The sequence below is a fragment of the Saccopteryx leptura genome, chromosome 2 (genome assembly GCF_036850995.1).
Source record: "Saccopteryx leptura isolate mSacLep1 chromosome 2, mSacLep1_pri_phased_curated, whole genome shotgun sequence".
Lineage (NCBI taxonomy): Eukaryota > Metazoa > Chordata > Mammalia > Chiroptera > Emballonuridae > Saccopteryx > Saccopteryx leptura.
Genome location: NC_089504.1, coordinates 232880939 through 232906414, shown reverse-complemented (window position 1 = coordinate 232906414; position 25476 = coordinate 232880939). Strand labels below are relative to the sequence as shown.

General features: G+C 39.3%; 1 protein-coding gene and 1 pseudogene across 1 annotated transcript in view; one reads left to right on the top strand and one right to left on the bottom strand.

The window, feature by feature from the left end:
* TTC28 (tetratricopeptide repeat domain 28) overlaps positions 1-25476 on the bottom strand; it is a 654105-nt gene that overhangs the window by 577548 nt on the left and 51081 nt on the right. The gene's annotated exons all lie outside the window — the stretch shown is intronic.
* LOC136393972 (RNA polymerase II subunit A C-terminal domain phosphatase SSU72 pseudogene) lies at positions 17169-17745 on the top strand (annotated as a pseudogene).

Below are 25476 nucleotides of genomic sequence, written 5' to 3'. Positions count from 1 at the left end.
TCCCCAACCAAAATATCTTCCTAGGAGTCCGACCAGAGGTGTGTTAAGCTAGAGTGGAAATCCCAGACCTATTCTACCATTCTGGCACATCCCATACCCATTCTAGCATTCTGGAGGCTCTATCAAGTCAAACATCTTAAAAGTAGGTATCTGTTGAAAGGTCTACTTAGTATTGAATTGTTACAATATCTTAATGTTCAGGCATTTACAGTCTAATTCTACTTCTGTTAGATCAATAAAAATTATTAAAAAGCTAAAATCAATCAACAATGCTTGTATCTGGAAAACTCATATAAATTGTATGCTGATTAAATATACTATATAATCAAAATAAAAATATGATAAAGCTAATCAAGAACTGAGTGGTACAGCAGAAAGATACTTCTAGCTTATAAAAGACAAAGTATATACCCTGTAAACAATTGTTAACTCTATTAAAAAAATAAATATATCCTTCAATTAAGTATTTTTATCCAAATTGCAATTGTTAGGGGTTTTATGATCTATATCTATAAATTTCATCCCAAGGTATGTTGTTGTATTGCTCACAGAGATTCATAAAATTTTAGAACTAAAAGAAAACTCAAAGGTTACTTCACTTGATTCTTGTAATTTTGTTTTCTCAATAAAGAAAATAAATTATTTTGTTCAATAACCATATAGCTAATTAACAGGCAAGGGTAGAAGAAGAACTCAATTCTTTTCATTACCAGTCCATAGTGTACAGTTCTATCCAATCACTAAATTCAATCCTAATATACTACCAGCACTCACGATGATATTAAAACAATCTGTAATTATCTCTAAGTGAAGCTCTGAACAAAAATCTAAAATGGATGAAATTCATCATTGGTTCTTCAAGTTTCTTCTCTCCCCTTTTTTCCTCCAGCCTATCCTGTTTCCTTATTATTTTTCCTACTTCATCAGCATCAATGAGTGTATGGACGTTCTACTTCTTTCTACTAAATCTTGGTCTTAAGGAAAGACTGAGAAATGCATTCATGGTAAGATAAGCATGGTACCTTCTCTAAAGATATGTGGGCAAAGAAATTATTGGTGGGCAAAGAAATCATCAGTTGAATCTGGCATCCCAGGGTGTTGAGAAAGTAAGGTGTGGAGTGAGCGGAGACCTTCCAGCCTGGTATCATAACCACAATGGTAACCTCGAAATAATAAGGCAAGCCCAGTTTATCCCACATCAGTTAAAGGTACATTTTTTAAATTTAACATCACCATGAATCATTCATCATAAAGCTTAAAGTCATGCTGGTTTGGTAGCTTTCAAACAGGGCAGGTTTTTTTGTTTTTGTTTTTGTTTTTTATTTATCAAATCACCAAAGATTTTTTTTTATTATTATTTTTTAATAATTTTATTTTTTTTAATGGGGCGACATCAATAAATCAGGATACATATATTCAAAGATAACATGTCCAGGTTATCTTGTCGTTCAATTATGTTGCATACCCATCACCACCCAAAGTCAGACTATCCTCTGTCACCTTCTATCTAGTTTTCTTTGTGCCCCTCCCCCTCCCCCTTTCCCTCTCCTTCTCCCCCTCCCCCCGAAACCACCACACTCTTATCAATGTCTAGGGAAGGTTTACTGATACTAACAGCACCATTTCTTGCCACCTATGCATCTGTCAAACCATCTGAGCAAATAGCTAAGAGGCAGTATGCCAGGCAGACTACTGGCAGATGGATATGGCTAGAAATGTTAGGCAGATCAATTCTGGTGGTAAACAGCAAAATTGCAATTTGGGCATTTCAACTCTTCTGTCTAAATATCACCTACCATTTGGGGTGGTGAACACACAATACAATATACAGATGATGTATTACAGAATTGTACACCTGAAACCTATATAATTTTATTAATCAATTTCACCCCAATAAATACAATTTAAAAAGTTTTCAAAAATAAAAAAGCAGCATAACATGGTAGAAAATGCGTAAACTTTGGAGTCCTAAGTGATTTGGGTTCAAGTTTGGTATTCCCTTTTTTATATCATGGTGTTATATAGTAAAACCACATACTGAAAATGGCATAACTTGTGCTAAAAGCCCATGATACCAAGCCTAGATCTAACACGTAATTGTAGTTTCAGATTCTCCCAGAAGTGAAATTTTAAACCAATCGTTCTGAAATCCTGATCCACACTAGTGAGGTAATCTGTCTGATAAGACCCCCTGCCTGCCTGACCAAGCAGTGGCGCAGTGGATAGAGCGTCGGACTGGGATGCGGAGGACCCAGGTTCGAGACCCCGAGGTCGCCAGCTTGAGCACAGGCTCATCTGGTTTGAGCAAAGCTCACCAGCTGGGACCCAAGGTCACTGGCTCGAGCAAGGGGTCACTCGCTCTGCTGTAGCCCCATGGTCAAAACACATAAGAGAAAGCAATCAATGAACAACTAAGGGGTTGCAATGAAAAACTGATGATTGATGCTTCTCATCTCTCTCCATTCCTGTCTATCCCACTCTCTGACTCTCTCTCTGTCTCTGTTTCTCTGTTTCTTAAAAAACAAACAAACAAACAAAAAAACACCCCCTGCCTTATACTAAGGGAATATGTCCTTGCCTGACATAAACTGCTCTTAACTTTTCCTTTTTTATTCTTCTTTTCCAAGTGAGAGGAGGGGAGATAGAGAGACAGACTCTGGCATGTACTCCCACTAGCATCCACCCGGCAACTCTCATCTGGGGCCATGCTTGCAACTGAGCTATTTTTAGCGCTCAAAGCACAAGCTCCAATGAGCCATTCTCAAACCAAGGGAGGGGAAGAGAGAGGGAAAGAAAGACAGAGAGAGCATGAGAGAGAAGGGGTAGGGGTGGAGAAGCAAATGGTCCCTTCTCCTGTGTGCCCTGATGGGAATCGAACCTGGGACATCTACACACCAGATCGATGCTCTACCACTGAGTCAACTGGACAGGGCCACCCCTTTTTTTTTCTGGCAACAGAGAAAGACAGGCAGGGAGATACCTCCATACTTCTGTATTGAATAACACAGTTTTGAAGTTACTTTTGCTCACAAATGAAATCTGCACTTTAATTTCCCAATATTTTTAGTTCACTTAGGTGTATGATAAATTTATTTTTTTTTTTTGTATTTTTCTGAAGCTGGAAACAGGGAGAGACGTCAGACAGACTCCCGCATGCGCCCGACCGGGATCCACCCAGCACGCCCACCAGGGGCAACGCTCTGCCCACCAGGGGCAACGCTCTGCCCACCAGGGGGCGATGCTCTGCCCCTCCGGGGGGGGGGGTCGCTCTGTTGCGACCAGAGGCACTCTAGCGCCTAGGGCAGAGGCCAAGGAGCCATCCCCAGCGCCCGGGCCATCTTTGCTCCAATGGAGCCTTGGCTGCGGGAGGGGAAGAGAGAGACAGAGAGGAAGGAGGGGGGGGTGGAGAAGCAAATGGGTGCTTCTCCTATGTGCCCTGGCCAGGAATCGAACCCGGGTCCCCCACACGCCAGGCTGACGCTCTACCGCTGAGCCAACCGGCCAGGGCCTGATAAATTCTTAAGGTCAATAATAACTATCTTCTCTACAGTTGTCCGGTGAGAAGACATATCCTAGTAATAAGATCTAACAATTTAGCAGATGACATTTTTCCATTTCCAAAGAATTAATCCTCATTCCATTCCTGTAAAAAAAAGTGGTAAATGATACTGACATTTTGCACAAGTAGACAGTAAATTCTTTTACATAATTTCTTAGAGACAGAAAGCTCTAAGTTCAGAATTATGACTACAATTCATTTTTAAATTTTGGTCAAAGCAACTTAAGACCTGATTTCCCTTCAAAAGTATAAAATGTCAATATGGTTTATCTACGTTTGCTTTCATTATTCCTTACTAAAATTACAATTCTTTAAAGAAGACTCTGTTTTAGGTTATTTCATCAATCACAAAAATTTTACACACCTATTCAAATAACTCAGGGATCAACTGCAACTGCAATGTATTTCTTTGCAACCAATACTGTTAACAATTAATTAAGCTTCCATGCCCTGCTTTTGGCAGGAATGCATTTTTCTCACTTACTTGCTTATTTAGATACTTTTGTTTTTAAAGTTCAATCTTTTAAAATATTATACCTAAGACTCATAAAACTCACCCCATTCCCAATTATCAAGTCTGTTTATTCTGCCTCCTGAATTTGCCTACAACTCTCCATCCCAATTGCCCCTGCTTCAGTTTAAGGCACTATTTACCATTTCTTCTCTGTGCAGGTGCAATAGCATTCTATTTCTTAACTTCTACTCTGGCCTCCCGGTAGTCCATCATCCATACTATACACATATAGTCAAAATTTGTCCGTGATATATCTTAGAATTTTACATCATGGATCATTCCCTCTTTCACTTAGTTTCTAGGATATCAGGTCCTTCAGGGTATTTTTGTTTTTTTGTTTTTTTGTTTGTTTTGTGACAGAGACAGAGAGAGCGACAAATAGGGACAGACAGACAAGAAGGGAGAGAGATGAGAAACATCAATTCTTTGTTGAGGCACCTTAGTTGTTCATTGATTGCTTTCTCTTCTGTGCCTTGACTAGGGGGGCCACAGCAGAGCAAGTGACCCCCTGTTCAAGTCAGCAACCTTGGACTTCAAGCCAGTGACCTTGGGCTCAAGCCAGCAACCATGGGGTCATGTCTATGATCCCACGCTCAAGCCAGTGACCCCACACCCAAGCCGGCAACCTTGGAGTTTTGAACCTGGGTCCTTTGTCTGATGCTCTATCCACTGTGCCACCACCTGGTCAGGCTCCTCCAGTTTTTTCTACCACATTGGCTGCTCCTCCTTAGGCTCCTGTGCTCATCTGCCTACTTCCTCCCATTCTAAATGCTGATATGCCACAGGGCTCAGTCTTCAAACCCTCTCTCTTCTGGATATACACTGTTTAAGGATCTCATCAATTTTAATCATAGCGGCCCTGGCTGGTTAACTCAACCAGTTAAGAGTATCATCCAGGAACACCATGGTTGCAGATTCAATCCCCATGTATTTAACATACAATCCCCATGTCAATATTATATAAGTCTTGGAAATTTTTTAGATTCTTTAATATAAGGCAAGTAATTCCTGGCAAAGCAAATATGGATTGACATGATTTGCTTTACTATGACATACCTTGTGAATAAAGGTGTTTATCATCAAAACCAAAGATTGAAGCAAAGAAGATATACAAATGGCCAGTAAACACATGAAATGACATCATCAGTCATCAGGGAAAAGCAAATCAAAACCACAATGAGATACCACTTCACACCCACTAGATGTCTATTATAAATTTTTTTTATAAAGAAATAATAAGCATTGGTGCCTGACCAGGCAGTGGCACAGTGGATAGAGCGTTGGATTGGGATGCAGAGGACCCAGGTTCGAGACCCCGAGGTCGCCAGCTTGAGCGTGGGTTCATCTGGTTTGAGCAAAGCTTACCAGCTTGGACACAAGGTCGCTGGCTCGAACAAGGGGTTACTCGGTCTGCTGAAGGCCCGCGGTCAAGGCACATATGAGAAAGCAATCAATGAACAACTAAGGTGTCGCAATGAAAAATTGATGATTGATGCTTCTCATCTCTCTCCGTTCCTGTCTGTCTATCCCTCTCTCTGACTCTCTCTGTCATTGTAAAAAAAAAAAAAAAAAAAAAAAAGCATTGGTGAAGTCAAAACCCTCATAAGTTGCTAGTACAAAAAGAACGTAAAGTGGTACACAACAAACAGCTATGGAAAATAGTTTGGCAGCTCCTCAAAAAGTTAAATGTAGAATCACCACATGACTCAGTCTATCATTGTTAAACAATAAGAAATACATGTTAGGTCTTTATCCCTAGTTCCTGGGACAGAGCTCCTATATCACTAGTAATTTTCTAAGTGAGAGAAGCATCTTTTGTTATTCAAAATAAGCCCCTCTTAACTATACCAGCATTTGTCTGAGGTGACTCTTGAAGGATGGGGACTGGTTACCAGAGGAACCAACCAAGTGATAAGACCTATGGAGCTGAATCACCAATAGCCAATGATTTAATTAATCATGTTTACATAATGAAGCCTCCATAAAAACCTTAACCAGAATGATTCATAGAGCTTCTAGCTTGGTGAATACACTAAGACACTGGGGCAGTGGCTTCCCCAGAGAGAGCATGGAAGCTCCACGTACCTTCCCATTTACATTGACTTATGCATCTCTTCCATTTTGCTGTTCCTGAGTAGTAGCCTTTAAAAAAATGGGTGATAGTAAGTAAAGTGCTTTCCTGAGTTCTGTGAGTACTCCAGCCAATTATCAAATCCAAGCAGGGGGCTGTGAGAAACCCTGATTTATAGCCATTGAGTCAGAAGTGCAGGTGACAATCTACAACTTGCAATTAGTATCTGAAGTTCTGAAGTGGAGGAACTGTCTTGTGGCTGTGAGTGGCTGTGATTCCTTAACCTGTATAATCTGCACTAACTCCAGGTAGTTAGGGTCAGAACTGAATTAAACTGTAGGACACCAGTTGGTGCCCACAAATTAGACAATTGCTTGGTATGAAAAACCTACACATCTGGAATCAGAGGTGTTGTAAGAGTATTAGTAGCCTGGCCAATAGCTCTATGGGTTAAAGCAGGGGTCCTCAAACTTTTTACACAGGGGGCCAGTTCACTGTCCCTCAGACCATTGGAGGGCCGGACTATAAAAAAACTATGAATAAATCTCTAAGCACACTGCACATATCTTATTTTAAAGTAAAAAAACAAAACAGGAACAAATACAATATTTAAAATAAAGAACAGGTAAATTTAAATCAACAAACTGACCAGTATTTCAATGGGAACTATGGGCCTACTTTTGGCTAATGAGATGGTCAGTGTCCGGTTCCATATTTGTCAATGCTAGCCGTAACAAGTGATATGACGCGCTTCCGGAGCCCTGACGCGTGTGTCCCGCATCACTGTGCTTTGTGGCGCCACCACATACAGCACACAGGATGCATCCTGTGCTCTCTCACTGACCACCAATGAAAGAGGTGCCCCTTCAGGAAGTGCGGCGGGGCCAGATAAATGGCCTCAGGGGGCCGCATGTGGCCCTCGGGCTGTAGTTTGGAGACCCCTGGGTTAGAGCATCAGTCTGAAGCACAGAGGTTGCTCATTCAATCCCTGGTCAGGGCACATGCAGGAACAATTGATGTTCCTATCTCTCTCTCTATCTCCCTTCTTCTCTGGCTAAAGTCAATAAATAAGAAACATTTTTTAAAATATTTTTATGAAAAAGAGTAGGAGTAAGGAAGGGACAATGGTTTCCTTTACCCAGCATTTCCATGCCTACATATATATCTAAAAGAAGTGAAAACAGTACTCAAACAAATACATGTACTCATAAGTTTATAGCATCCCTATGCACATTGGCTAAAAGGTCTAAGTAGCCCAAATGCTCATCAATAAATGAATAAAGGATACATACACTATATACACACACAATGAAATAGTGTTCAGCAATAAAAAAAAATTAAGTGTTGATAAATACTACAAAATAGATGAACCTCAAAAACATTATGCTAAGTGAAATATGCCATACACTACCCTGGCCAGGTAGCTCAGTCATTCAGAGCATCATCCTGATATGCTAAGATTGAGGGTTCAATCCCCAGTGAGGACAACTAATGAATGAATAAATGAATGAAACAACAAATCAATGTTTCTCTCTCTACCCCTTTAAAATTAATAAATAAAAAATGTAGATGCCCTGGCTGGTTGACTCAGTGGTAGAGCTTCGGCCTGGCGTGTGGGAGTCCCGGGTTCGATTCCCAGCCACGGCACACAGGAGAAGTGCCCATCTGCTTCTCCACCCCTCCCCCTCTCCTTCCTCTCTGTCTCTCTCTTCCCCTCCCGCAGCAAGGCTCCATTGGAGCAAGGATGGCCCGGGCCCTGGGGATAGCTCCTTGGCCTCTGCCCCAGGCGCTAGAGTGGCTCTGGTCGTGGCAGAGAGATGCCCCGGAGGGGCAGAGCATCGCCCCCTGGTGGGCAGAGCCTCGCCCCCTGGTGGGCGTGCCGGGTCGATCCCGGTCGGGCACATGCGGGAGTCTGTCTGTCTCCCCCCGTTTCCAGCTTCAGAAAAATACAAAAAGAAAAAAATAAAAATTAAAAAAAATGTAGTCCCTGGCCAGTTGACTCAGCAGTAGAGCATCGGCCCAGCGTGTGGAAGTCCCAGGTTCGATTCCCAGTCAGGGCACACAGGAGAAGCACCCATCTGCTTCTCTACCCTTCCCCTTCTCTTTCTCTCTCTCTCTCCCCTTCCCGCAGCCAAGGCTCCATTGGAGCAAAATTGGCCCGGGCACTGAGGACGGCTCCATGGCCTTCGTATCAGGCATTAGAATGGCTCCAGCCCCAGATGGGCAAAGCATCGCCCCCTGGTGGGCATGCTGGGTGGATCCTAGTCGGGGCGCATGCAGGAGTCTGTCTGACTGCCTCCCTGCTTCTAACTTCAGGGGAAAAAAATGTAAATGATGCCACACATACACATCACATATTGTATAGGTATATCTATATGAAATATCCAGAATAAGTAAATCCTTAAAAACAGAATGCAGATTGGTGGTTGACAGAGGCTGAGGGGAGGAAGAAATGGGGAGCAACTGCTTAACAGCTGCAGGATTCTGGGGGGGGGGGATAATGAAAATGTTTTGGGACAACTAGCTAGAGGTGGTAGATGCACAATATTTCAAATGTACTAAATTCCACTGAATTATTCACCTTAAAATAGTTCATTTTACATAATATTAATTCTGTATCCATTTCTAATTGCTAAATTTTTACAATAAATATACATATTTTTAAACCTAAACTTGGATTCAAATTAATATCTAAGAACTTACAAGATACCACATCAAAGTACTCCACAATTAAATGGTATAGTCAGGCTTAATTGTTTTATTTGCCTAATTTTGTTTTACTTCAATATTTTTTTGAACAATTGATTTGGCAATTTATAGAATAGGAATAAAAAAACCAGAAGTTGAGACAACTGAAGTTTTTCATTTGAGTCACAGGAAAAGGTTTTACTCCAATTTTTTTTAAAAAGCAACCACTAACTTACTGTTTTTACATTAAATGACATTAACCTAATGCCTTATAGACAATTGTTATATTTTTGTCTGATATACTTTTGCATATTTTTTCCTCCCCAATACTCTGAACATCTAAATAATATTACACAATATATGAAGAACAGTGGCCTACTCTAGCAGTGATTCTCAAACAGCTAGTCATACCCACCTAACAAGATATATCAGAATACCTCAGGCCTGACCTGTGGTGGCGCAGTGGATGAAGCGTCGACCTGGAAATGCTGAGGTCGCCGGTTCGAAACCCTGGGCTTGCCTGGTCAAGGCACATATGGGAGTTGATGCTTCCTGCTTCTCCCCCCTCCCTTCTCTCTCTCCTCTCTCTCTCTCCCCCTCTCTCCTTTCTAAAATGAATAAATAAATAAATAAAACAATACCTCAAAGAAAGTAAGAAAACGTGTACATTTTAAACTATCCCAAATCATTCTGATAGCTCTCTCCTCATACTCAGCTCACCTTGCCCCATCGCTGCTACCACTGGTCTACAAATTATATGTATTCTACTGCAAAACACTGAAGTAGAAACAAATGTGTCTATGTACTGTTTGGGGGGCAAAAGTACCAAGAAGGGAAGGGACTGACAGCCTTCATCAGACTCTCAAAGAGGAATATGATATCCGCCACCTAAGGTGACTACCTCTGCTATATTCAGTGAGGTCCATCCATATATAGTACAGTACTCTAGGCTGACAACTTAATAATCCACAGCAGAGGTAGTCACCTTATTCACTTCAACAACTAATTATTCACTTCAGCTGGGAAAACAAGAGAAACAGTAAATACCTAGGTAATACATGGCGATGCTCTGTCTCCAAAAAAAAAAATTTGAGCAATTTTAATGTACCAAGTTTCCATACAAAATTAAATTGTTTCAAAATGTACCAAAGAGGACACATTATAATACCTGACAGGAGATGTTATTAAAGAATTAATAAGATGTGTTGCTTGGACTGGTTAGCCCAAAAGTGCTAGAACACTATCAAAAGGGATTTCTTGATTACACATTTTAATACTCTTAAAACACACATATATTCACATAATCCATCTTTCAAAGAACTGGATCTGATCCAAGACTTCCAAATCAAACACAGCTATAATGGAATCTGCACATCCCAGACAACTTCTGGAAATGTCATAAAAATATAAAACTAGCTCTTTACTAACAGCTTACCAATTTCAAATTTTGTTTTGAGATTTATATCTCACAAATCATGACTGAGAACAACTGATTCAGAGTTGGGAAAGTATATTTACTAGGAAAGCTGGAAAAAATTACTACCTATTAAAATTACTTTAGCCTGCCAGGCATTGGTACAGTGGATAGAGCATCAGATTGGGACACAGAGGACTCAGGTTCAAAACCCTAAGGACACCAGCTTGAGTGCAGGCTCATCCAGCTTGAGCACAGGCTCACCAGCTTGAGTGTAGGGTAGCTGGCTTGATTGTGGGATCATAAACATGACCCCATGGTCGCTGGCTTGAGCCCAAAGGTCATTGGCTTGAAGCTCAAGGTCACTGGCTTGAGCAAGGGGTCAATCACTCTGCTGTAGCCCCCCAGTCAAGGCACAAATGAGAAAGCAATCAATGAACAACTAAGGTGTCGCAACGAAGAATAGATGTTTCTCATCTCTCTCCCTTCCTGTCTGTCTGTCCCTCTCTCTGTCTCTATCACTAAATAAATAAAAATAAAATTACTTTAAAAGGAGATGACAAAATTTCTCCTGCTATATAATGAAATGATTAATTAGTATAATTGGGGTAATATATTTGAATTTTCCCTTATTAGTAAATTTCTCTCAGTATACTCCATCTGCCATTACAGCTCCAATCATGGGGGTAAGACTAAGAGCGAGATGCACTAAGCAGCTTGGTTGTGAGCACAGACCCAGATGGGCAGAGAATCAGCCCTGACAGGGTTTGCTAGGTGGATCCCAGCCCAGGCACATTCAGAAGTCTGTCTCTCTATTTCCCCTCTTCTTACTTGGAAAAGGAAAAAAAAAAAGAAATGAAAATAAGGATATTTGTTTTGTAAAATAAATAGCATAACATATTTATATAACTTTATATACATACATATTTATATAACAGTTTAAAAAATATTTAGTGATACCCAAGATCGACTAATTTGTCAGAATTTTAAATTTCACAGTCCTATAGATTACTGTTTTCTTAACCTAAACATTGACTTGCAATTGCCATGTGTACTAAAAATAGATGCTAACAAACAAAATAGAGCTAATTTATGTCACTGAGAATTAAACTTCACTGTTTCTTTAAAATAAATAAAATGAAATACATATCTAGGCAAAAAGATCATTTTAATGTACTGAGCGATACAGTGATAAGGATACATAGAGGGTAAAAAGGAAACACAGAGAAGGGGCACTCTGTCCCACCTGGAGAACATTTTTTATTATTCCTTCTCTACCAAATAATAGGTAATTATATAGCCTAAAACAATAACTGTACCTTCCTAATTTTCTCATTATAGGGCTGTGTCTTTTAATGTGATTCTTCTCCAAACCTTAAGATATTGCACCATCTTTTTTTCTCTCAATGAATATATTCACTTTTTTCCCAGTTTTATTGAGAGAGAACTGACATACAACATTGTATAAGTTAAAGGTACACAACAAAAGATTTGACATAGGTATATGTTGTGAAGTGATTACCACAATAAGTTTAGTTAATACCCATCACTTCATATAATTTTTTTCTTGTGACAAGAAATTTAAGATCTAGTCTCATAGTAGCTTTCAAATCCATAATACAGTACTGTTAACTCTAGTCACCATACTGTGCATTAAATTCCCAAAACTTATTTATTTTATAACTGGAAGTTTGTACTTCTTGACCACCTTCACCCACTCCTCCCACCGTGCAACCACCTCCTGTTAACCACCAATGTGTTTTCTGGTGCCATGTTATCCTGCACTATCTCTTTAAACCTCTCTACAAAGATTCCCTGTATGCTGCATTCAATTTATTGTTTCAGGAATCCCATGAATTTATCTATCTTCTTAGAACTAATGTCATTTTTACCCAAATTTTAAACATAGACATGTTTAGTTAAGCATGTACTAGACAATTATGAAATATTTATTAAGTACTAGTAATATACTAAACACCATATAAGATCTAGAACTAAATATTCTTCCAACTGAATATAGAATTGTAATTATTTTTACCATAATCTATTTGCTTTTCTTAAACAAACCTGGTATCAATCCCTAAAGTTATTTATAAAATATGGCAATTTGAAAGAAAACAACTCGGTCTTCGGGTTTCAGTTATCCACCTCATTCTGAAAGCATTGCAAAGGCTGTCTTAGCAAGCTAGAATTCCAGGTGTTTCAAAATCTACCCTCTGCTGTTGACAGATAGCTTCGTTGGTTAGAACATCATCCTGGTACACAAAGGTTGACTGTTTGTGTACCACTCAGGGCAGATACAGAAATAGATCAATGTTTCTCTCTCTCTCTCTCTCTCTCTCTCTCTCTCTCTCTCCTTCCTCTTTCTCTAAAATAAATAAATTGAAATAATACATATATAATCCTCTGATAGTACATGAAAATTAGTATCAATATTTACTTAAATCAAAATTCTCATTGTATCATTTCTTGATTTGGCAATAGCTCTTGTCCTCAAAAATAATAAAAAAACACATTTCTATAAAATAAACTAAAATTAATTTTACTTTAATAGTTTATATCATTCCTTGAGAGAACCAATATACCTTACAATATCCACAAATATGAATTTGGTAGTGAATTAACTAATATCAGGAAACTCCAAGAAATAAATATATAATGTGATTTAGTGAAAAAAAGTCTAAATAACTATTAAAAATATTTAAGAAAACAGATAATTTTCAAACACATACATACAATTTGGAATTTCAATAGGTCAGAGCAGGATGAGATAGCACTAACAAGTAGAATTCAATGATTTTTATCTACAGCTATCACTGAAAAGAACATTTCTTCCTTTTGTCACATGGTTATTTTCTTATATATCTGTTACTTGGGATAATTTTATTAGTATATAATGCATTATAAACAACCCACTAGTACATGTGGCATTCAAGTACCTAATACAAGACCTAAAACAGGATTAAAGGCTTTATAAATTTTGACAGAGTATATTACTTGACAGACAATGTTTTAAATCTCAAAATAATATTAAGCATTTTTTTCCTTTTTTTTTTTTTTTTTTTTTTTTTTTTGTATTTTTCTGAAGCTAGAAACGGGGAGAGACAGTCAGACAGACTCCCGCATGTGCCCAACCGGGATCCACCCGGCACGCCCACCAGGGGCGACGCTCTGCCCACCAGGGGGCGATGCTCTGCCGCGACCAGAGCCACTCTAGCGCCTGGGGCAGAGGCCAAGGAGCCATCCTCAGCGCCCGGGCCATCCTTGCTCCAATGGAGCCTCGCTGTGGGAGGGGAAGAGAGAGACAGAGAGGAAGGAGAGGGGGAGGGGTGGAGAAGCAGATGGGCGCTCCTCCTGTGTGCCCTGGCCAGGAATCGAACCCGGGACCCCTGCACGCCAGGCCGATGCTCTACCACTGAGCCAACCGGCCAGGGCAGTTTATTCCTTTTTTAAACAAAGTAATATTATTGTAATAATTTTGTGGCCTATAAACCAAATATTCATACCTATAATTACTACTCAGTTTTCTTAGCTAAGATGATTACTACACAGGTTTTTAAGATTTATTTTATCTGAATATATTAGTATGATTAATTGACCAAGCTCTTCCCAGGGCTGAGATTAGAATGTCTTAAATATTTGCTACAACATTAAAGGGTGATGGGGAGAAGATCCCAGAAAAGAGAGGAAAAAAATTTGTTTTTTAGTGCCACCAAGAATATAGTAGAATAACAAGTTCCATGCTCAAACACAGAGCAGCAAAAATACATGGTTATGTCTCACAGAGGGTAAGTAAAATGAACTAAATGATCCAAGATGTTGAAAATGCTTTTATATTTACTTCAGGGAAGACCTGGTTGGTAACAACACTATAAAAACAGTCTAACAGCTGCAACTGTGCATTATATAAGGAGGAGTAAGGTGAGACGCCATCTAATTATTTTTTAATATCAAAGTAGTAAATGTAAATGTGAAAATGAGAAAAGGAGATTGAAATCCATGAAATGGCATATGTTGAATTTCAGGATAACCCAATATGACTAGAAAACTAGTGAATCCAAAAAAATCCATTAAACAGTTTTATGTCTGAAAAATTGGAATGCATCTTTTTCACAAATTAAAGACAGATTGTAAAGAGAGGGTTAGAGTTGGAAAGTTCCCTACTCATCAAATTAAAAACAAGAGCTCTATTCATATTAAAAAAAAAAAAAAAAGAATACTTATGTGGTCAAGTCATATTCTTTGTTCTAAAGTTTTTATACGCAACTTGGGGTGAACATTTTACTTGTGATTCATAAAGAAAAGTGACCAGTGTAACAGGGACTCCTAATAGCACATGAGTACATTTCAGGTGATATTTAAGTAGCCGTTTAAGACATCATAGGAAAGGAGAAAACATACCCTTAATATCCAAAGGAAAGTGTGTATTCACATGACCAACAGCTGGACTTCATTAAAAAGAAATATCAGGTTAGGCTCCATGATGGTTCTTCCATAGTTACAAGACAATACAAATGAGAAATGCTACAATTTCTCACAGCCTGTTGCCTAGTGATCTCAATAACTGCCCCTTTATCCACCCTTGCAATGCAACCACCTCTTCTCCATTTCTTCCCCTCTATCATTTCAGTATTTTTATTTTTCAAAATCATTTGTAAAAGGACATAAAGAGGAAAAAGAACAAGTATAAATAGTCAGTTTCACTTGTGATTCATTTTCACTTTCACAAGCATGAAAAAATACAAACTGAAGTTTTCCTCATCAATAATTCAGTAAAAGTTACAAATGTGTAAAAAAGCTTCAAATGGATTCATTTGTGCTGGGACAGTAGAATTCCTGCCTTTTGAGGATTGAAAGGATAGGAAAATGACAAATCTAACACCTCTCTCACCCTTAAAATTAGCTGTGCAAGACAGCAGAAGATTAATACAGAAGGCAGTACTATGGAAACAACATGATTTTATTGAACTGTGAACTAAAGAGTTACATAAATACCCATAATTCCTTGTAAAAATCTCTGTTTTTCTGCTTGTCAGCATCTGCATTTTACAGCTGCCTCCTTCAGTATGGACCCTGTCTTGTGGAAGTTCAGGAACTTAAAACATTAATATCCAGGAGCTTAAAAAAATCACAGCATTAATAATTTATACAGCCTGACCTGTGGTGGCGCAGTGGATAAAGCGTCAACCTGGAAACACTGAGGTTGCCGGTTCAAAACCCTGGCTTGCTTGGTCAAGGCACATATGGGAGTTGATGCTTCCTGCTCCTCCCCCTTTTCTCTCTCTCTCTTCCTCTCTCTCTCCCCCCCTAAAATGAATAAATAAATAAATAAAAATTAAAAAAAAATAATAATTTATACAGATGGGAGTAAAACAGTCACAGCATTCTTGACTATAAGTTGAACAGAAAATAAATCTAAAGACTACAGTAGACTATTAAAAATATGAATATAAAAATGTTTCTTTCAGGTCAGCAAAAGCATTATATTTGCAAAATTCCTTTAAGTCAAAAAAAGCCAATGGATTAACATCAGGTTTGAGGTTTCATTTACCAAAAGGTTAAAATCCCAAGAAACTGTTTCTTAGTCACCTATTTCTTTCTCTTAATAATAAAAATACACACCATTTTTTTTCCTTCAGAAAGAAATGCTGAGCCAAATGCAAAAAGCAAAATGTCCAACATTTTCCCATTTCTTTCTCTCATTTAATCAATGAGATTCCTTTTATTCCTCATTCATAGTCCAGCAGAATGACAGAAATAGTTCCTGCTTCTCCTGATACCACCATCAGTCCTGCTGATCTTTCCAAGTAATACTCATTTCAAGGCTCAGCTTTTCAGGAACCTTGACTCTGTAGGTTAATAATACGAGTTCTAGCATCATCACTTCTGCTTCCCTTGCCCAACCCAGCTAGGTCTGCTATAATACTAATATGTCTTCCTTTTTTAAAAATACCATTTTTTTTAGAAAATTAAATTTAACAGGGTGACATTGATCAAAATATCTTGAATTCAATCAGTAGTGACCACAGGACTTTATGTGCCAATAACATTCTATATCTAGATTAATTAATATTGTAGTCACATGTGGCTACCGAACACTTCAAATGTGACTAATGTGGCTGAGAAACTGACTTTTTACATACTTTTTTCTGACTTTTTATATTTTATTTCATTGTAATTAACTTGAATTTAAATTTAAATCGCAATATATGACTGCTAATCTACCTTACTAGACAATGCAAATCTAGAGCAAGAGTGCTTTTTTTCTAATCAGAAATTATGTACTTAATCCTGTAGAATAGTAGATGATAGAGAGTTACCAAAAGGCTGATTTTATATTTTAAAATTTTTCTCTGGCCTTAGCCAGTTGGCTCAGTGGACAGAGCATCAGCCCAGTGTATGGACGTCCCAGGTTCCATTCCCATTCAGGGCACACAGAAGAAGTGACCATCTGCTTCTCTTCTCCTCCCTCTCCCCCTTCTCTTCCTCTTCCTCTTCCCCTTCCGCAGCCAGTGGCTTGATTGCTTCAAACATCAGCCTCAGGCACTGAGGAGAGCTCTGTTGATTCGAGAATTGGCACCAAATGGGGGTTAGATGCCAGGTAGATTCCGGTCAAGGTGCATGTGGAAGTCTGTCTCACTATCTCCCCTTCTCTCACTTAAAAAGAAAAGAAGAAAAGAAAGCTTTCTCTGGTTGCTTTGTAGTAGCATGATTTTAAGGGTTAGAAGGAGAAAGCAAAATGTTGAAGATCTGAAAAGTGTTCACTAGATTTGGCAATTAGGAGATCACTGACAATGTTAGACTGCAAAGTTACAGTAGAGTTGTTGGGTTGTAAGCCTCACTGGAAGTAGAGATTACAAATATAAACCATTCTTTCAAGAAGTCTGGCTCTGGATAGGAGAGTGAAGACCATGTGGCTGCCACCATGCCATTGTCACAGTTGTGGGTAGCAACAGTCTCCTTGAGCAACCAGAACCAGAGCATGGAGGCACACAATACCCTCAGCAAACAGGGATTCAGGGTCCCTTCCTTCGGAACAGGGACTCACATGAAGCTTCCAGGATCAGCAAGCCCAATGTTTATGATTTCAAAACCACATACAATTAGAGGCACAATGATCTCCTTAGGAAAGACAAAGAACTCTACACATACCATGCCATTTTGCTCCTATTGTACAGAAATAAGCAAATCAAGCCAGGCCAGAAAGATTCCAGAACTGCAAAGACCTGTTAGACCTGATCCTCACCTGAGAAGACAAAAGTGTAGAATGAGATGGGAGAATATCTGAATTCCAGAAAGCAGGAGACCTGCCAGCAGGGCATGTGATCAACACAAACATCCAGGACAACCACGAAGAGGCCACCCTGCAGCCATACCTCCACTGTGAGCTCTACCAGTACATTCGGCACGCTGATGACACAAAGAACAAGACGGACAAGCTGCTGCAGGAGTTCAAGGAGAAGAGCAGCTGGATCTTCCTGTGCACCGCCTTCTACTGAACAGTGCCATACCTTCCGAAGCTGCCTTCTTGCGCTTCCTCTTGTTAATAATTATTTTTCTTCCTGACTCTTGTTTTTATTTTGAGGGATGCCGCTAGTAGACAGCAGCAGCTCCCTACACTATACATGTGAGATGAGAAGATAGACATACGTGCAGGTCCACAACGATCAAGTTTTATATCCCACTCTTACTTACGAGTGTGGTATTGATTATGCAGGTTTTTTTTTTTTTCTTTAATCAGAAAAAGATAAAGAAAACGGTTTATAGCACTGTTTTACAACCACTGGTCTACGAACCAGTCTGCCAGAAATTCTGTGCTGGTCTGCAAAAGAGTTAAACACCCTGATGTTGTATGAAGATTATAGACCCAAAGATCTTAGTCAAATTCACTTATGCTCGGGGTGATTTCTGCCTTAGTGGTCCCCGAAACAATTCCCCTATTTTCACCAGTCCCCAAAAGTAAAAGGTTAAAGACAACTGGTACATTTTCCCCCATGTGTCTTTTTCATTGTATGTTCCTCCTCTAGAGGAACGCCTACCTGGCTAGAATGTACAAACACCTGAATAAAGCAATAGGCATATGTATCTATTAGGAAAGAAAATACAATTGTCCAATAAATAGATGCTGCTGGTTGTCAAAAGAAGAAGAAGAGTAAGAGGAGGAGGAGGAGAAAAAGGAGGAGGGGGAAGAAGAGGAAAAATGAAGAAAGAAAAAAGGAAGATGAAGAAGAAGTCTGGCTCTGAAGGAAGAAAGAAAGTGGAGAATAAACATTGTGGAGAAGCTATCATATGCTAGAACTTGAAAGAGGGAGCTTCATATTGATTACTCCACTATACTTGATCCTCAAAACAAACTTGTAGTAAATCTCATCCCCATTTTACAGAAATTAAGCTTCACAGAGGCTAAGTGGCCTGCCCACATACACTCAAGTGGGGCTGGAATTATAAAACTAGGGTCTTTTGGGGGTCCAAAATTCATTCTCTTAAAGGTCAATGTAGAACTGATGAGAAAACACAGGGTTAAAGCAGTTAGAGATCTGCAGAAATAATAAAATTATAAGAGGGTAGTAGAGTAATTGATGGGACAAGGCTCTAGAGAAGACAGAAATGGAACTCAGAGTCTAGGCAAAAGATATTAACCTTGGATGAGAACAGGAAAATCACTTCCTCTGACATGGAAAGATTGAAATCAAGTAAGTGTGAATGTACAAATGTTTATAGTACAAAGGATTTAGGAATGATGGGAGCTAGATAAAATTGAAACCCGATGATCTCTATTTTTCCTATAAAGCAGAAGGCAAGACCTTGTGTGAAAAGATATAAGTTTAAAGATGAGACCAGAAATGGTACTTCTCTTTTATCATCAGTCCTTGGATATTGATGTTTAGCTAATAATGCTGCGTACCTGACATATTAAAAACATAAATAGGAAGTGTGCAGACCAATGTTTTTTTATGTGAGATCAAATTTCCTTTGATATTTAATGTAATTTTCAGCTTTTTCTTCCGAAATTTTTATTGTAATTAAATATAAACATAAAATTTCCTATAGTTATGTTTTTCATAAATAACAGAAAGGTATGAAGTATGACCTTTCATTGGACCTACCACAACTTAAATTTTCTGTAAAGACCTTTCAGATAGTTTATCTTATTCTAAACTGTAAAAGAATCCTCCTGATTTAAATTCACTTCAAAGTAAAATATTTTTTAAAATTCTATAGTATCAGTGATTCTCCCTAAAGTATAAAAATATGTACTTATAAAAACATGATGTTACTAAGAGTGAAATGTAATTTAAAATAGGTGTAAAATTATAAACTTCAGTAGTAAGGCATTATACTTTCTGTCATTAATCACTGGAATTAATTTATCCTTAAATGTCATTTAAGGCCATGGCCAGTTGGCTCAATGGTAGAGCACTGACCCCATGTGTGGAAGTCCCAGATTCAATTCCTGGTCAGGGGACACAGGTGAGGGAACCATCTGCTTCTTCCTCTCCTCCTCCTCCCCCTTTTCTCTCTCTTTTTTTCTCTCTCTCTCTTACTCTCCCGCAGCCATGGCTCGATTGGTTCAAGCGAATCACCCCCAGGCACTGAGGATGGCTCCATGGAGTCTCTGCCTCAGGTGTTAAAAAAAGCTTGGTTTCGAGCAGCCCCAGGTGGGCAGAGCATCAGCCCCAGATGGGGACTGCCAGGTAGATCCTGGTCAGAGAGCATGTAGGAGTATGTCTCTGTATTTCCACTACTCTCACTTTTTAAAAAAATTGTAATTTAAGATTGGCTACAACAGAAAGCAAAGCTTAGCCCTGGCCATATAGCTTGGTCGGTTAGAAAATCATCAGAAAGTACAAAGGTTGCCAGTTCAATTCCTAGTCAGGGCACATACAGAATCAGCTCGATGTTCCTGTCTTTCTCTCGCTCGCTTGCTCTCTCCCTCTTCCTCTCTCACTAAAATGAATAAATAAAATATTTTAAAAAAAGAAAGCAGCTTAAATTTTAAAGAGCATAAATAATTCCTGGCTTCTATTTAGATATAGAATGCTGGAAATAGAGTTGTTCCCACTTTTACAACAAGAGGGTAATCTAAACAAATATAACATTTTGATAGAAACCATAAGAGAGCTAAGGTTGCAGGACAATCAATGACCCTGAAGTCTAAAGAAACACAGGTACCTCCAAGGAGAAATAGGAGACGAGAACTTGCTTACCTGGAGCAGATACCAGGTGCTATATAAATGGTAGGGGAAAAAAATAAGTTAAAATTTTTAACAAATAGCTAAAAGCTAAGTATGGGTTACTATGAGAGTACAGAACCCCTGGGAGCCACAGAACAGGGGGAATTTGTAACCACTCACAGATTCTTCCCTAGAGACCTCATCTGCCACTGGGGAGAAAGTGTGGAGGCAATGTAAGAAATCAGAGAAAGGCCTCCTTCCTGTGTGGTGCACAGTTCAGGAGAGAAAAGTAGCTGCTCCAAGGAAAGCCATGAAGCCCTATCAGAATCCTTCACCCTTACAGAACAAAAGCCATAAGCTGACTGAAGCTGGAAAAAGGGACCAAAAAAGACATGAAGCAGGGCAAAAGACAGGAAAATGTTATGGGTTCAGACTATTTTCTACCTCTGAGGGAACATGGGTTGAGAACACCAAGAGCCCCAACATAGCAACTGCTTAAGGCTGCGGCTGAACCAGACCAACAGAAAACATCACTTCCCTGGCCCCCAGACCAACTTAGGAGGCACTGAGTAACAAATAATGGAAGATCTACTGCAGGTAGGGGATGGGGGGGGGGGGCAAAAATATGAAAAGAGGCCTCTCTGAGAGGCAGGTACAAAGAGAAGCTAAGAGTGGGTCAGACTTTAAGAAAAAAAAACAACTCTGGTAAGCCAGCCCTCATGCTAAGCACAAGGATAACACTAGACCAGGGGTCCCCAACTACAGCCCGCGGGCCACATGCAGCCCCCTGAGGAAATTTATCCAGCCCCCGCCGCACTTCCAGAAGGGGCACCTCTTTCATTGGTGGTCAGTGAGCTGTGTTGCTCACAGTACTACTTCTGGTGATGCAGGACACACGCGTCACGGCTCCGGAAGGGCATCATATCACTTGTTACGGCTAGCAGTGACAAATATGGAACTGGACATTGACCATCTCATTAGCCAAAAGCAGGCCCATAGTTCCCATTGAAATACTGGTCAGTTTGTTGATTTAAATTTACTTGTTCTTTATTTTAAATATTGTATTTGTTCCCGTTTTGTTTTTTTACTTTAAAATAAGATATGTGCAGTGTGCATAGGGATTTTTTCATAGTTTTGTTTGTTTGTTTGTTTTCTACAGAGACAGAGAGAGAGAGAGGGATAGACAGGGACAGACAGACAGGAACGGAGAGATGAGAAGCATCAATCATTAGTTTTTCGTTGCATGTTTTGACACCTTAGTTGTTCATTGATTGCTCTCTCATATGTGCCTTGACCGTGGGGCTATAGCGGACCGAGTAACCCCTTGCTTGAACCAGTGACCTTGAGTCCAAGCTGGTGAGCTTTGCTCAAACCAGATGAGCCTGTGCTCAAGCTGGCGACCTCGGGGTCTCGAACCTGGGTCCTCTGCATCCCAGTCCGACACTCTATCCACTGCACCACCACCTGGTCAGGCCATAGTTTTTTTTATAGTCCGGCCTTCCAACGGTCTGAGGGACAGTGAACTGGCCCCCTGTGTAAAAAGTTTAAGGACCCCTGCACTGGAAGAATATGAAGCCTGTGTTGAACTAGGATAAGCACAATGACAACAAAACCCAAACTCAGTTCAGTTTCTGACTAACCTGACACAACTCCTACAACAAAAGCCAAGCAAAAGAAGAGACATGGCCATTTCCAGGCATAAATACTACTGACTTCAGTCTCTACTGTTCTAAAAACATGTCTGCTTTCAACTAAAACATATGAAATACAGAAAGAAACAAAAAAGATAACACATTGTCAAGAGACAATGCAATCAACAGAATCAGCCCAGATACTGGAACTAATACATAGGGAATTTAAAATTACTATGATTAACATGTTAAAGACTAGTGGAAAATGCTTTTTAAAAAATGACAACAGTTGAAATAGAAAAGGTATAGCTTTATGTCTACCTCCCCAAATAGATTCTTAGTTCCTTCAAGGAAAGACACAAGTTTATTTCTCTTTGCTTCCCACGCATCTAGCACAAATACCAACAGATCTGACATCAGCACAATAGTACAAAAATGGAATACCTTCTTAAATCTGAAGACCCTCACACACACCATGAACAGACAAGGTACTAGGCCAAACTTCATTCTACCCAGGGCCATTGAAAAAGCATCTATTTTGGATAGACTTTTGCACCTTTACTCCTAACTTTACAAAGTGGCAGGGAATGCTGAAACCCAAGGTCTACATACAGCTGCCAAGGTTCATGAAATCCTGCTCATTCATATTATGAAACTACCTTTTGGTTATTCTCTTCTGAAAACTAGAATTCCTAAATAAATGATTTTTTAAAGTAACATTTCAAAAACAATTTGAGATATATTTATATAATTGATCTCATGTTTTCTCAGAGGAAAAATATCCTAAAGGGAAAAAAAACATGCATCTTTCATTCAGCATCATCTTAACTTATGTATATACTACACTCAAGACTTCTTAACTCTCATTGCTTTTTTACCACTTGGGGAAAATAAAACAGCGTTGAAATATTCTGAAATGAGACCCTCTAAGGCCTACCTCAAGCATTCCCAAGTCCTAAGAGATAAAACTACCAGTCCTCTGTCTTCTAATCTCTAGTTTATCTAAATGATCTTGTTGTACATTCTCAGTGACACTTCTCCTTAAAGGGACTTTTATATATAAATCCAGTTTTATGGAGTTTATGGGGTTTTTGGCAACTTCCTGCAATTATCCCTCACTGAATTATAAAAATAACAGGGAACTTGAAGAGGTTCCTATAACTTCCTATTTGATCTCATGGGCATTTTCCAATTTCTAAATCTTACAGGGGGCTTCAGTAATCTTCTCCATGAAAAATTTAGAACAAATCTGCAAGAACTCCCAAAATCTCCAACAATGATACATAATATTTGCTTATGCAATAAATTAGCAGGATCAATGAACCTTTGACAAATAATTATAGACATTGTGAATTTTTTTAAAAAAAATTCAGTGAAAGGACATTTATAGAATGCTATCAGTAAATTTCACACCCACTTAAAATAAACCCACTACTTTAAGAAATAATACAGTCACAAAGCATCTTTTGATACATATTTTTTCAGTATCTTGATTATGCTCATGCCCAATAATAATTGGCCCAATGAGGTATACTGTGGCTTCCAAGATGCCTCTTGTTTATTTCTGCATCACTCATCACTCCTCCACAACTTCCTTTGCCTATTGTCTTCTCCGTGACCTCTGAATGGTAGATCACCTCAAGATTCAGTCCTTAAACCGCTTCTCTTGCCTGACCAGGCAGTGGCGCAGTGAATAGAGCGTCGGACTGGGATGCAGAAGGACCCAGGTTCGAGACCCCAAGGTCGCCAGCCTGAGCGCAGGCTCAACTGGCTTGTGCCAAAAAAAAAAAAAAAAAAGTTCACCAGCTTGGACCCAAGGTCACTGACTCGAACAAGGGGTTACTCGGTCTGCTGAAGGCCCGCGGTCAAGGCACATGTGAGAAAGCAATCAATGAACAACTAAGGAGTCCCAACGAAAAACTGATGATTGATGCTTCTCATCTCTCTCCGTTCCTGTCTGTCTATCCCTCTCTCTGACTCTCTCTCTGTCGCTGTAAAAAAATAAAATAAAAATAAATTTAAAAAAATAAAATAAAAAAAAACAACCGCTTCTCTTTTCTATATATATCTCCAGTAATTATATACAGTTTCAGAGTTTTAAATACAAGTTTATATCTCTAATTCACACTCTTTCTAAAACTCTAGATATATATTTGACTGCCTATTCAATATGTCACTTGGATATCTTTTAGGTACCTCAGACTTAACACAATCAAAACTGAACTTCTGATCTTCCCAATCTAACTCCAACCATAATCATCTCAGTTGATTGCAAATCTATCCTTTCGGTTGCTCAGGCAAAACACCTTGAAATAATCCTTGACTTCCTCCAAACTGTCAGAAAATATTGTTGGTACTGTTTCTAAGTGTATCCAGAATCTGGATATACCTGGAAATATATCACTATCTCCGTACTACCACCATCATTTCTCACATGAATCACAGCAGTGGCCTCCTAACAGGTCTCTGTGCTCCCATTCTTACTTCCCATAGTCTAGTCTCAGCACAGCAGCCAGAGTAATCCTCTTTAAAAGTATTGATAAATTAGATTATCACTTCCCTCCTCAAAACCCTCTAATGGCTCTGCATTTCCCAAGTAAAAGTTATAGTTCTTATAATGGCTTACAATGACCTACACGATCTATTCTCCCTAATGTCCTATTACTTCCCCCTTTGTTCATTCTGTATTAGATAAAATTTCTTCTTCAGATAAGCCAGGTATCCTCCTGCCTAAAGGTCTTTCTTTGCTTTAGCTCTTCCCTCTGTTTGGAACTGCTCTTCCTCCAAATAACTTCATGGTTAACTTCCTCACTTCCTTTACCTCTTTGCTCAAATAATAATTTGCATAAAACCTTCCCTCACTCCCATCCATCTCACCAACACTACCTTTGCTTTGTTTTATCTTTTTTATAGTACTTACCTCTTTCTAATTTGTTTTAATTAGTGTTTATTTCTCTCTTTCCCATTTGAAAGCTCCATCTCTTGCCTAACCAGGCAGTGGCACAGTGGATAAAGCATCGACCTGGGACGCTGAGGTCTCAGATTCAAACCCCAAGTTCACTGGCTTGAGCATGGGCTCATCCAGCTTGAGAGCTGAGTCTCTCTATGGCTTGAGTGTGGGATCATGGATATGATCCCATGGTTGCTGTCTTGATCCCAAAGGTCGCTGGCTTGAGCCCAAAAGTCTCTGGCTTGAAGCCCAAGGTTGCTGGCTTGAGCAGGGGATCACTGGTTTGGCTGGTGCCTCTGCCACCTCCCCATCAAGGCACGTATGGGAAGCAATCAATGAACAACTGAAGTGCCACAACTATGAACTGATGCTTCTCATTTCTCTCCCTTCCTCTCTCTCTCTCTCTCTTGCTAAAAATAAATAAATAAATACCTCAAGTGTATATGAATCCAGGATTCATTTACAACATTTGTT